At 51.8% G+C, this 12,319-nt stretch overlaps 1 long non-coding RNA gene across 1 annotated transcript; it reads left to right on the forward strand.

The window, feature by feature from the left end:
• The first annotated feature begins 938 nt into the window (after window positions 1-938).
• LOC138919478 (uncharacterized) lies at window positions 939-1,609 on the forward strand. The gene is made up of 2 exons (XR_011429682.1): window positions 939-1,105; window positions 1,378-1,609. It is a non-coding gene; the product is annotated as an uncharacterized lncRNA (long non-coding RNA).
• Window positions 1,610-12,319: the final 10,710 nt, after the last annotated feature.

The raw sequence follows: 12,319 nt of genomic DNA on the forward strand, positions 1-12,319 counted from the left end.
AGAGGGCTGAGCTGTGGACCCAGCCAAGGGCTGGGACTTCAGCCTGCAGACCGACAGACGCCCACACCCTCTCCAAAAGTCATTCCCGACTGCCCTCTCCCTCTGGCGGGGACTGGAGCAGCCCTGGGCACTGCTGGTGAGGGTCCTGGGCATCCTGGGGAGTCCTGTGAAGCCCAACCTCCGTCGCTGCTGCCCGCCACCCCTGGCTGCCAGGCCTGGTGGTGTCTCAGGGCAATGGTTAGACACTGCATTGCTGACACCTAAGCTGCCTCGGAGCTGGACGCCCCAGAGATGAGCAGGCCTGGCCCAGGAAGCTTGTCTGTTCCACGGTCACACTCGGCGTTCCCGGTCCTGGACAGGAGTCCAGGCCTGGGCTATGTCCCCAGCTCTCTCCATCAGTCCTTAATGATCGGGAGAAAGTGGACAATGGCTCAAGCCATCACCACACCGGCTATCTCGCCTGAGCCATAGATGAACGTCTGAAAACGTTGTGGGATTCAACTCGCGGCAAATAAGAGCCATAATGTGGATACTGGGGTGTTTCTCCCAGAGTCCCACAAAGCGTCCTCACCCCCATCCCTGCCTCCCTGGGCTGAATGCCCCTTAGTCTTCCTTCCCCACTTTTCTGCTCGCCAAAGCCCTCTGGGGGCCCTCAGAGCCTTGGTTTCCCCTCGAAAGACAGGACCAGGCTTGAGGGTTCCTCGCAGCGTCACAGCCCAGGATCCAAATTGTCCCAAACCCAGGCCTCGCGCCCCGCGCCCCGCGCCTGCAGCCCCTTTCCGAGCAGGCGCGGCCACGCCGGCCATGACCAGGAGGTGGCGCCAGGAGACCGCCTGAGACGCCCAAACCCAGAGCCATCCGGGCTACACGTCCCCTCCTCGCTGCCAGTCGCCCCTGTCGCAGCGCAGTCCCGCCTCGGCCCCGCCCGCACCGGGGCCCGAGTTCACGGGGGGTAGGCTGGCGGGCAGCGGCCGGGAAGGGGTGGGGGCGGCGGGGCGGCCCCGGGACGTCCTCGTGGAAGGAGCCTAGGGACCACCTCGGGCCAGGGCGACCTGGAGACTGGACCGCACCAGCACGATCCGGGGCCTGGAGGCGCCCCCATCAGGTGTGCAGCCCACCCTCCCTGCAGGGCCCATGACGGCGAACCTCGCTCCTCCTGGGTTGCCGAAGGGAGGGGGAGGGAAGAACACCGAAGAGAAGGAGAAAGGACACGGCCTCCTGTGCCCAGCGCTGGGCCGGCCTTTGGCAGTATTCCTAACCTTCCCCGGACGCTCCCGTCCCCGGCCATCCTCCCCGGCTGCAGGGATTCCGGGCCTCGCCCAGGCTGCGCGGCTCTCCGTGGTGGGAGCTCACACCTCCCCCCGCCCGCCACCCCAGGCCTCCCCGTCCACACCTGGGCGCTCAGCCCCATGGACTGCAGAGGGCGGACCACGGTCTTCGCCCCCAGTCAGCCCAGGCGCGGCGAGTCTAACTGAAGCCTGAGGAGGCTGGGTCCCAGGACAGCACCCCCGCCAGTCCCACCCCGAACTGGAGTCACCTCCCCTGCACGCTGCACCCCCTGGGCAGAGAAGCAACAGGAGTGGATAGAATAAAGCTGGTTCTGCACTTACAGGCTGTGTCATCTTGAGCTGGTCATCCAACCTTTCTGGCTTTCAGGGTCCTGTCTGTGATTTTTTTTTCTTTTTTTTTGGAGGAAGATTAGCCCTGAGCCAACTGCCGCCAATCCTCCTCTTTTTGCTGAGGAAGACTGGCCCTGAGCTAACATGCGTGCCCATCTTCCTCTACTTTATATGTGGGACGCCTACCACAGCATGGCTTGACAAACGGTGCCATGTCTGCACCGGGGATCTGAACTGGTGAACCCCAGGCCGCCAAAGCGGAACGTGTGCACTTAACTGTTGGGCCACCGGGCTGGCCCTTTTTTCTCTTTTTTCAAGATTGGCACCTGAGCTAACAATTGTTGCCAATATTTTTTTTCTTTCTGCTTTTCCTCCCCACATCCCCTAGTACGTAGTTATATATATATTTTTAGCTGTGGGTCCTTCTAGTTGTGGCATGTGGGACGCCACCTCAGCGTGGCCTGACGAGTGGTGCCATGTCCGCGCCCAGGATCCCAACTGGTAAAACTCTAGGCCGCCTAAGCAAGCATGTGAACTTAAGCACTCGGCCCCGGGGTGGTCACCCTGTCTGTGAAATGAGCGTGCTCATACTGCCTCTGGAGAGTTGCCGTGACCATCAGAAACCACACACACGCAAGAAAATTCCTGCCGGTGTGGTAGGATGCTCAGGAATCCCTGGCTGTTGAATGAGTATTTATTGACTCCTGCTTTGTGCCAGGCCCTCCGGCGGGATGCCTGGGACCCCGGAGATGAATGAGATGTACCCGTGGTCCCATGTAAATGCCTGTCGGGGAAGATGAAATTCACGTTGTCTTCTCGAGATCCCACAGGAGAGGGAGATGTGGTTTGAGCCAAGAGAACCACTCAGGCTTCAAGTAGGGGCGGCGTTTTCCTGACATTGAATGTGGCGGCATTCAAAGATTTGTGACATTTCAGACGAAACGTGCTGCAGATAATGGTGACTTAGCTACCCTTTATTGAGTGCACACTCCACGCCAGGGTCTTCACCTGTATTCATTCAACAAATACATATTGAGGTCTAGTGGGTGACAGGTACTCTGCCGGGAGCTGGGGTACTGCCACGAACAGGACAGTGACCGTCCGCACGGAGCAGACAGGCTAGTGGGGAACTGACGACAAGGAAGTCATGACACAGACACCCTCTAACTGAGGAAAGTTCCTCAAAGGGAACTGTAGGGCGGGTGGGCGAGGGTGGGCTGGGAGCATCTGCCGGATGCAGGCCAACCAGAGGCGGCGGCGGCAGCAACAAATGCTAAAATACCAAGAACCCACTCAAAGTCAGTCTGCTTTTTATTATCACTACGTACCAGCAATTCTAAACAATGTCGTCCCGCTAAAATTCTTTTGTTGGTTTAAGGCCTCAACAATTGTTTCACTTACTGTTGACTTTTAGTAACATATATGTAAGTTTCAAATTAGCACATTTTTATTACTTATCCTTTAAGAAGCAATGTATTCTATTTGGAAATTAACTGAGAGAATTCCCAGTCATTTAGCCACTGCCGACCCTCGGGGACCCACTACCGGTGGTGATGTGGAGGCTCGCTTTGGGGGAAAGCTGGGTCTCAAATCCCTGTTGTACTGTCCTTGGTTTATTGTGGGTTTTTGTGGGGGTTTTTTTGAGGAAGATTAGCCCTGAGCTAACAGCTGCCGCCAATCCTCCTCTTTTTGCTGAGGAAGCCTGGTCCTGAGCTAACATCCGTGCCCATCTTCCTCTACTTTATATGTGGGACGCCTACCACAGCATGGCGTGCCAAGTGGTGCCATGTCTGTACCCGGGATCTGAACTGGCGAACCCCAGGCCGCCAAGAAGCCGAATGTGCAACCTTAACTGCTGTGCCACCGGGGCGGCCCCATGTCCTTGGTTTAAACACTGGGTTTGAAATAAACAGTGGTAGGATAGTTCTGTGTGACCATTTGGAGTTTTTATTTGTTTAAAAATTTTCAACTGGGAAGATATTTGACAGCTGCTAGAATCCATCCCAAAGAAACAGACACGGACTAGAACGGCAGTTTCTGAAACTGATTGTGAAAGGGATTTTTTCTGAATTTCTGCCAAACTTATCCTTATGTTTAAGGATTTCCTTAACAATTTCTCAGTCTATTGCTACATGTGGGGAAAAAACATTTCCAAATTAAAAATTAATAAAAAATATTCTTTGGCCAATTACGATTAAAGATAAATTGACAAATCCACCTAAGCTATTTCTTGAGCATAAATATGAGAAAATTATTTTGATGAAGGCATTGACAATTTGCAGAAGGTGGAAAACAGAAAGTGTAGTGTTATTACTCATTACTGCAATAGCTGTAGATGCACAGTTTTCCCATTTCTCAAAAAATGCATTAATGTAATTAAAAAGTATTAATCCATGACTTTTATTTCTTTTGTAATATTTGTTTTACTTTATTTTTTACTGTGATGATTAGATATCTGAAATTCAGTGAGAGAAGATTTTCGCTCCATTGTTTATTGGCCATCATTACTCTTCATGTCATGATGATTATTGAAAGCAATGTCCAGAGGAGGATATTTTAAAATAACTCTCTGCTCTCGGAATTGAATACTCTAGGTATGCCACTGCAGTCAGGGAAGGCTTCTTGGAGTAAGCAGCCTCGCAGCTGAGGCTTCAAGGGTGAGCAGGAGATGGCCAGGAAAAGAGGGTGGGAAGGGTGCTCCAGGTAGAGGAGAGCATGTGCAAAGGCCCTGAGTCAAGGCAGAGCTTGGTGTGTAGGAGAAACAACGTCAGCACTGTGGGTAGAGCAGAGTAAGCACAGGGAAGGGCCACAGGCTGAGACTCCAGAGGGCAGCAGAGGCCATGTGATTGGGGTGGGATTTGGTTGGACTGTGAGAAAACCAAAAATAAGTTTATTTCTGTTTCTCATAAGAAAGGCCCAAAAGTAGGGCCGGCCCCATGGCCGAGTGGTTAGGTTCGCGCGCTCTGCTTCGGCAGGCAGCCTAGGGTTTCACCAGTTCGAATCCTGGGCATGGACGTGACACCACTCATCAAGCCAGGCTGAGGCGGTGTCCCACATACCACAACTAGAAGGACCCACAACTGAAAAATACACAACTATGTACCAGGGGGCTTTGGGAGAAAAAGGAAAAATAAAATCTTAAAAAAAAAAAAAAAAAAAAGAAAGGCCCAAAAGTAAGCAGGTGATCTAGGGCAGGTGTGTGCATCACAGTGTCAGGGACCAGTCTCCTTCTGTCTTCTTGCTCTGCCAGCCTCAGCACTGGCTGGGCCTCATGGTCCAACATGGCTGCTTGAGTGTCAGCCATCACACCTGCATTCTTGTCAGCAGGAAAGAGGAAGGGACAAAGGAAGTCCCACCCCACCCCCATGTGAGAACACACCACTTCCGCCTGGATCCATCTGACCAGGATTTAGTCATGTGGCCCCACCTAGCTACAAAGAAGGCTGGGAAATGGAGTCCACTTAAGTGGCCTTGTGACCAGCTACAATAAAGGGGTTCTCTTTCTAAAGAAAAAAAAAAAGGATAATGGGGGAGGGGCAACTATCTCTGCCTTGAAAAGAATTTTGGTCTTTATCTGAAAAGCAACGGTGAGTCACTGAAGGTTTTAAGAACAAGAATACTGACGGGGCTGGCCCTGTGGCTGAATGGTTAAGTTCACACACTCTGCTTCCACGGCCCAGGGTTTGCTGGTTCAGATACTGGGTGCAGACCTACATACCCCTCATTGAGCCATGCTGTGGCAGCATCCTACATACAAAGTAGAGGAAGATGGGCACAGATGTCAGCTCAGGGCCCATCTTCCTCATGAAAAAAAAAAAGAATAAGAATAGTGTGATCATGCCTCCACGTTAAGATGGTAAGCAATGGCTGGGCAAGCTGGCGTGGCTTCAGAGAGGCAGGAGGAGGCTCCAGCAGTGATCTGGGCAGGGCGGTATGGAGGTGGAGTGGATGCGGAAGGAGAGATAGAGGCAGGTATCAAAGATGCCAAGACTGCTAGCTGGAGCGCAGACAGCTTCTGAGACTGGCCAGAGTGGAGGAGAAGCAAGTCTGCGGGTGACATCACGAGTTGTATAGGACTTGTGATGTCCGAGAGACCAGTGAAACACCCAGGCAGGGGTGTCAGCAGGCAGCTGGGTACACGCGTCCAGAGCACAGAGAGGGGAGGGGGGGTCACGGTGAGGAGGGATGTTCAGCACCATGGGTCAGCGGAACAGACATGATGCCAGTGAGAGGGCCGGGCTGGGGGCTCCCGCAGGGACGGGGGGGAGAGAAGGTGGGGAAGGAGACAGAAAGGGAGACCGAAGAGCGGAGGGACCGGGGCGAGGAGGACGCTCGGAAGCCCAGGGAACTGAGTGTTTTGAGGAGGAGGCGGCCTCCCCCGACGTGCGCTGACCCTGCGGTGGGAAGACGATGGGAAAACCTGAAGCCAGGAGTCACCCGCCCTGACACCTCCCTCTGTGCGCTCGATTCCTCAGCTGTCAAATGGGTTCAAGGCACCAAGCCTCTTATGCAGACACCGCTGTTGCCTCTCCAGCACCGTTCCTCCTGATCCCCTAACAGAAGCCCGGTGTCGTTGGAGTGACTATGGCAGAGACTGCCAATTGCCCCAATATCCATTCTCCTCCTTCCATAGAAATGGAACTTTCAGCTGAGCACCTGACTGTCTCACTAAAGACTACATTTCCCAGCCTCCTTTGCAGTGATGTGTGGTCATGTGACAACAGTGGTTGGCGTTAAAGGAGAGGAACCCTGAGCTTAGGGAAGCTGAGTCTTTCACAATGGGAACTAAGCAAAGCTGCCCTTTGATCTGGGGGAAAACACCATCGTCTAAGGCTGCTCACCATCCAAACCTCCTCGAGAGATGTGCAGAAGCATGAGAGACCCAAGGAGAATTAACTGTCGCCCAGCATTGCATTAATATTGGATTTCAAATGAGCAGTGGTGTAATTATGGCCGCTGAGACATGAGGATGGATTGTTGGCAGCTTCCAGGAGAGTTCTTCTCTTCTCCTTTCACTGTCCAATGTCATGTCTACACGTGATGCTTGGGGACAAGCAGCTATCTTGTGACCATGAGGAAAAACATGGCTGACCCCTTGGCAATGGCAGAGATGAAGGCTGAAAACAATCTCGGTCCTTGATGATGCCTCTCAATTAACCAGCACTGGAACCACTTCCCCTCTGGCCACCTTGTCACAGGAGAGCAGAATCTTCCTCCTGTCGAAGCCGTTCAAGTGAGGTGTCGGGTGGAGGCCGCCTGCCCCTTGCTCCCGTCCAGCACACCTCTCTCCCTCCTGGAAGTGCTGTGACACCATCTGGTGCAAAAGCCCCAGGCGGATGTGCTTCGCCGCAAGACGGAGCTGGCCTGATCAGGGGGATGGGGTGAAGTAGCTCAGTTAGGGGTTTTCCTCATCCCAAACCGCAGATAATAATAGCACCTTGCCTGCCTAACAGCACAGGGCTGAACAATTGGCTTATCGGGGTCTCTTCCAGCTCTGAGCTCACGCCACCCCAGCACAGCTGCTCCACATTCCATGGGAGCAGGCTCCAGGGAGGGCCCTGCCTTTCTCCTGGGGTAATACATGGGCGAGGGGGACCGGGGAGGCCATCGCCCCTCAGGCTCCATGGGAGCCTCACATTCGCCACTGTGGGAAGCCCCAGCAGGGCCCTGGGGACAGCCCTCAGAGGGGTAAGTTTAGACAAGGTGAGGCTGCACAGCTTCGGGGGCAGGTTACTCCCCAAAGTACCACCAGGGGGTGACTTGGGGGTTGGGGGGGACCTGAGGAGGAGCAAAGCCTGGTGACATGCTCGGTGGTTTCAAGATGGTTTGTCAGATCAGTTCTTCAGGACTAACCGGCTGCTCATCACCCACCCACGGGACACGCAGGTGCAGACGCGAACAGGAGCTTTCTGGAGACGCTGGCTCCTGAGCGGGACATGGTTCTAATGGGGAGGTTTCTGGCACCTTGAACGTGCTGGTGGGGGAGGGTATTTGGGGCAAAGTTCTCAGACCTCAAATCCTCAAATGACCCTCCTCCCAGTCGCATTCAAAAGCAACTATTGAGCAGATAGAGTGTGCGGATGAAAAACACACAACTGCCACCCACGGCTGGCTGGACACCCGGAGGGGCAGGGGTACCACGCGCCCCTCAGCTCAGGCTCACTTCCTCCGGGCAGCCTTCCCGGAGCAGCGCCCTCCTCTCCCCGCTGCCCCCTGCCCCCCCCCCCCCATGCCCTCCCACCTCAGCTGAGCTAGCCACCGCCAGGGCTGCGCCCAGCACGAGGCTGGGCACAAGTGCAAGGAACAAGCACTGAGGGGCACGCAGCGCCCTGGGGTTACAGGAGGGCGGGGCCCTCTGGGAGATCCCACGGGGAAAGAAACAAGCGGAAGGAAGGGCTGGGCGTGGGGATGCCTGTCAGGGGGCGGGAGGGGGTGCGGGAGGCCAGCAGCCAGGCTGGAGAGGGCGGCGGGATTCAGAGCAGGCTTTGAAGGGCCGGCGGTGGGGCTGCAGGCAAGGGGAAGCCCCTGGAGAGTTCTGAGCAGGAAATGAACCATCGTAAAGCTTTATTTGAGCAATTATGATGTGCCAGGCACCAGCTTAGGCGTTTTACATGTACTTCCTCTTTTCACCCTCAGATGACCCTAGAAGATGGATGTTAGCATCGTGTGATGGCTGAGGAGACTGAGGCACCACCACGACCCAGAGGCAAAGCTGGGGGCGACTTGACCCTCAGTGTCTGCTCCTCGCCCACCCAGGGCTAACATCTAAGGAGCGCTCACTGTGGGCCACATGCCTATAGGCAGCATTTCTCTTAGTCATCCCAACTGCCTTTGCTGAGACTTACCAGCATCGGCCACTATGCCACACTTTCTCTCCCCTCCACCCCAAGTAGTGGCATCAATATTACTCAGGTAAAACTTCCAGCACTGGCGGGCACAGGGCAGGCTGTCAGCGCGGGGCGCAGCCAGGGGCGTGAACCTTGCAAGCGGTTCCACCAGCCCCGTCAAGCCTTCTGTGACTGCAGCCTGGCCAGCGTCCTACCAGCTCCCTCATGACAGGCCCCAAGCTAGAACCCCCAGCTCAGCAGCTCCCAGACCCCTGACGCCCGCTCGCTCGAGGAGTTTGGGAGTAATTTCTTGCTTATCAGTAGATACCTAATACCCTCTCCAGTCGGGGTCCTGCCCCTGCTGGCTGTGTGACTGGGGGCATCTGTACCTCTCTGGGCACATCTGTTTTCTCCAACTCAGACCATCCTGCTGAACTCCGTATCGTTGCGATCAGCAGCCCCCATTAAGGTCCCTCGGGCCCGGGACCTTGGCGTGTCCCAGACAAATGTCTCTTAAATCCACTTCCCACTGCGGTTCGGCCCTCGTCTCTCCTTTCAGTTACTGAAACAGCCTCATCGATGATTCTCCCGCCTTGTGTAGCATAAGGCTGCAAATAACAAACCCCAAATACCAGTGGAGTACTCTAGACGGAGGTGTATTTCCCCGTCTTATTCAAGAAGTGCAGAGGCAGTCCCCGGGTGGCAGTGTTCCACGGTGCCGGGAGCCCAGGCGCTCTCGGTCTGCTTGCTCTGCAGCAGGCAGCTTTCATTCCTAAGGTTTCCTCATGGTCTGAAATACTGCTTGTGCACTATGGAAAACAGTGTGGAGATTTCTCAAAAAATTAAAAATAGAAATACCATATGATCCAGCAATCCTACCCCTGGGTATTTATCCAAAGAATGTGAAACCAACAATACACAGGGATCTATGCACCCGTATGTTCACTGCAGCGTTATTCACAATAGCCAGGATGTGGAAGCAACCCAAGTGCCCAGTCACTGCTGACTGGATAAGGAAGATGTGGTATATATATACAATGGAATACTACTCAGCCATAAAAAGACAAAATCATCCCATTTGGATGGATGGACCTGCAGGGTATTAGGTTAAGTGAAATAAGCCAGACAGAGAAAGACAAACACCATATGATTTCGCTCATATGTGGAAGATAAACAAACACATGGATAAAGAGAACAGATTAGTGGTTACCAGAAGGGAAGGGGGGTGGCAAAAATGGTAAAGAGGCACATATATATGGTGATGGATAAAAAACAGACTATTGGGGGGGCCGGCACTCCACTTTGGCAGCCCAGGTTCATGGGTTCAGATCCTGGGCACCAACCTACACCACTCGTCAGCCACACTGTGGCAGCAACCCACATGTAAAAAGTAGAAGATTGGCAAGAGATGTTAGCCCAGGGCTAATCTTCCCCAGCAAAACAAACAAACAAACAAAAAACCAAAACTAGACTATTAGGGGTAAGCACAATGCAGTCTATACAGAAACTGATATATAATAATGTACATCTGAAGTTACACAATGTTATAAACCAGTACGACCTCAATAAAGTAATTTTAAAAAATAGAATAAAATAGCTGCTTATGCTCCAGCCATCACATCCACATTCTAGCCATTAGAAAGGAGTAACCAGAGAAAAAGAAAACATCCCTTCCCTTTAAAAAACTTTTGCTTATTTTCCATTGACCACGTCTAACAAGGGAGACAAGGAAACAGTCTATGTTGAGGGTCACCACGTGCTCAGCTAAAAATACAGAAGTTTAGGAATCAGGAGGAAGGGGAGATCAGGCACGTGGGACAACAAGCATCCTTTGCAGCCCCCTCCATGCTGCTGCCCAGGAACAGGGTTTTATCGTTGCCTTTGTTGGTTTGTTCTCCAGTATAACATAGCAAAGAACGCTGAAGCTCGGAGACAGGTCACAGGGAGATGATGGCTGTGCCAGGAGCAGACCCTGAACCTCAGTCCCTCTCCACTCTGGCCTCCCTCCAAGCGGGTATTATTCCACACTCGGGGAAACGAAACAAACCAACATACAACACAAGAGCCTTCCAGTTGTGACCTAAGTTACAAAAGAAATTGAAAACAAATATCTATAGTTACAGCTTCTGAAATCACAAAGAAGGGTGACCTCATGTTTCAAGAAGGCAAACTCTTTCCTGGTTCAATTCTTGGAATCAGGAAAAATTATTACACTTTCTTTCCTCTTCAGGTTCTGTGCCTGGAACCTATAGGATAGAGGCCATTTTCTTCCCTGTAAATATACAGATTTTACTGTTAGGTGATTGCAGTGAGAAACAAAGATGGAATATGTTTGAGCTGCTTAGTTTTTTAAAGATGACATAACGTGAAAGAAATGGACCGAAATTTAAGGTTTGGCCTTTAGGACATATGCAGAATGTTAACAGTGCTGGGAGGGAGTAAGGGGTCTTCTCCTGCGGGGTTACGTATTTCTGTACCATTTGAACCTTACAATAAGCATGGATTGCACACGTAAGCGAATAAAAGACATTTAAAATAAATAAAATATAGCCTATACTCTCCCTAAATAAAATGATATGTGCTTACTATAGAAAATACAGAAATGTACAAAAAGACAATTTTAATTACTCACAATTTCACCCTTCAGAGAGATCCCCACCGTTAATATTTTGGTATGATGCCTTCGATCTTCTTCATACACATGTACATTTAGATAGACAGATAGATTTTAAAATCAAACTTAGGGTCATTCTGGATATCGTCTTTTCCAAAACTTTATTATGAACAACTTCAGACAGCAAAGCTGAATCCCTAAATCCCCCATCGACAGTATACGATACTTGCTTTATCATACAGCTACCCAACTGGAGACGGTTGTTTTCTTTTCATTATCATACAGTAATGGCGATCTCTTTTGGCATGCAGTTCCATGAATTTTACACGTATTGACGCACGATCAGGATTCAGAACAGGTCCACCATCCCCCTCAGCTCCATCGTGCCAGCACTGGAAGGCACACCTCCCCCGACCCCTACACCCTGGGAACACTGATCTGTTCTCATGGCCACTGGTTTTGTCTTTTCTAGAATGTCATATAAATTGGGCCACGCAGGAGGTAACCTTTGGAGGCTGGCTTCTTCCACCCACGTCGCTGTGCGCCTCCCGAGCGCGTGCCTTCTGACTACTGAGGAGTAAGGCGTCCGTGGTACAGCTGCCCCACAGCCCGCTTACCCGCTCACCCAGGTTTGGGGGATTGTGAACAGAGGCACCGTCAGCATTCCTGCACAGCTGTTTGTGGGGATGCAAGTTTTCCTTTCTCTGGGGTGAGCATCTAGGAGTGGGCTTGCTGCGTCCCTGTGACTTTAGTTTGCACCTGCCCCGAGGCTAACGATGGCTAGCGTCTCTGCTGGTGCTTATCTGCCACCTGTATATCCCCTTGGGTGGTGTCTGTTCAACTCCTGCCCGTTTTAAAATTGGTTGGTCGTTTTCTTACTGTTGAGTTTTAAGAGTTTTTTTTATGTATTCTGGGAACAGGTCTGTTGTCAAATATGTGATTTGTATGTAATGTCTCTCAGCCCATAACTTGTCTTTTCATTCTCTTAACATCGTCTTTCACAGAGCAAGAGGTTTTGATTTTGAAAAAGTCCAATGTATCAATTTTTTCTTTCATGGATCCTAGTTTTAGCGTCCTGTTTAATAACTCTTTGACTCACCCCAGGTCGTGAAGATTTTCTCCCATGCTCTCTTCTAGACCTTTTATAGTTTCAGGTTTTACACTTAGGTCTATGATTCATTTTGAGTTAATTTCAGTACAACGTGTGAGGTTTAGGACAAGGTTCATGTTTTTTGCACAGAGGTGCCAGCTGTTCCAGC

The sequence above is a fragment of the Equus caballus genome, chromosome 20 (assembly GCF_041296265.1).
Source record: "Equus caballus isolate H_3958 breed thoroughbred chromosome 20, TB-T2T, whole genome shotgun sequence".
Taxonomy (NCBI): domain Eukaryota; kingdom Metazoa; phylum Chordata; class Mammalia; order Perissodactyla; family Equidae; genus Equus; species Equus caballus.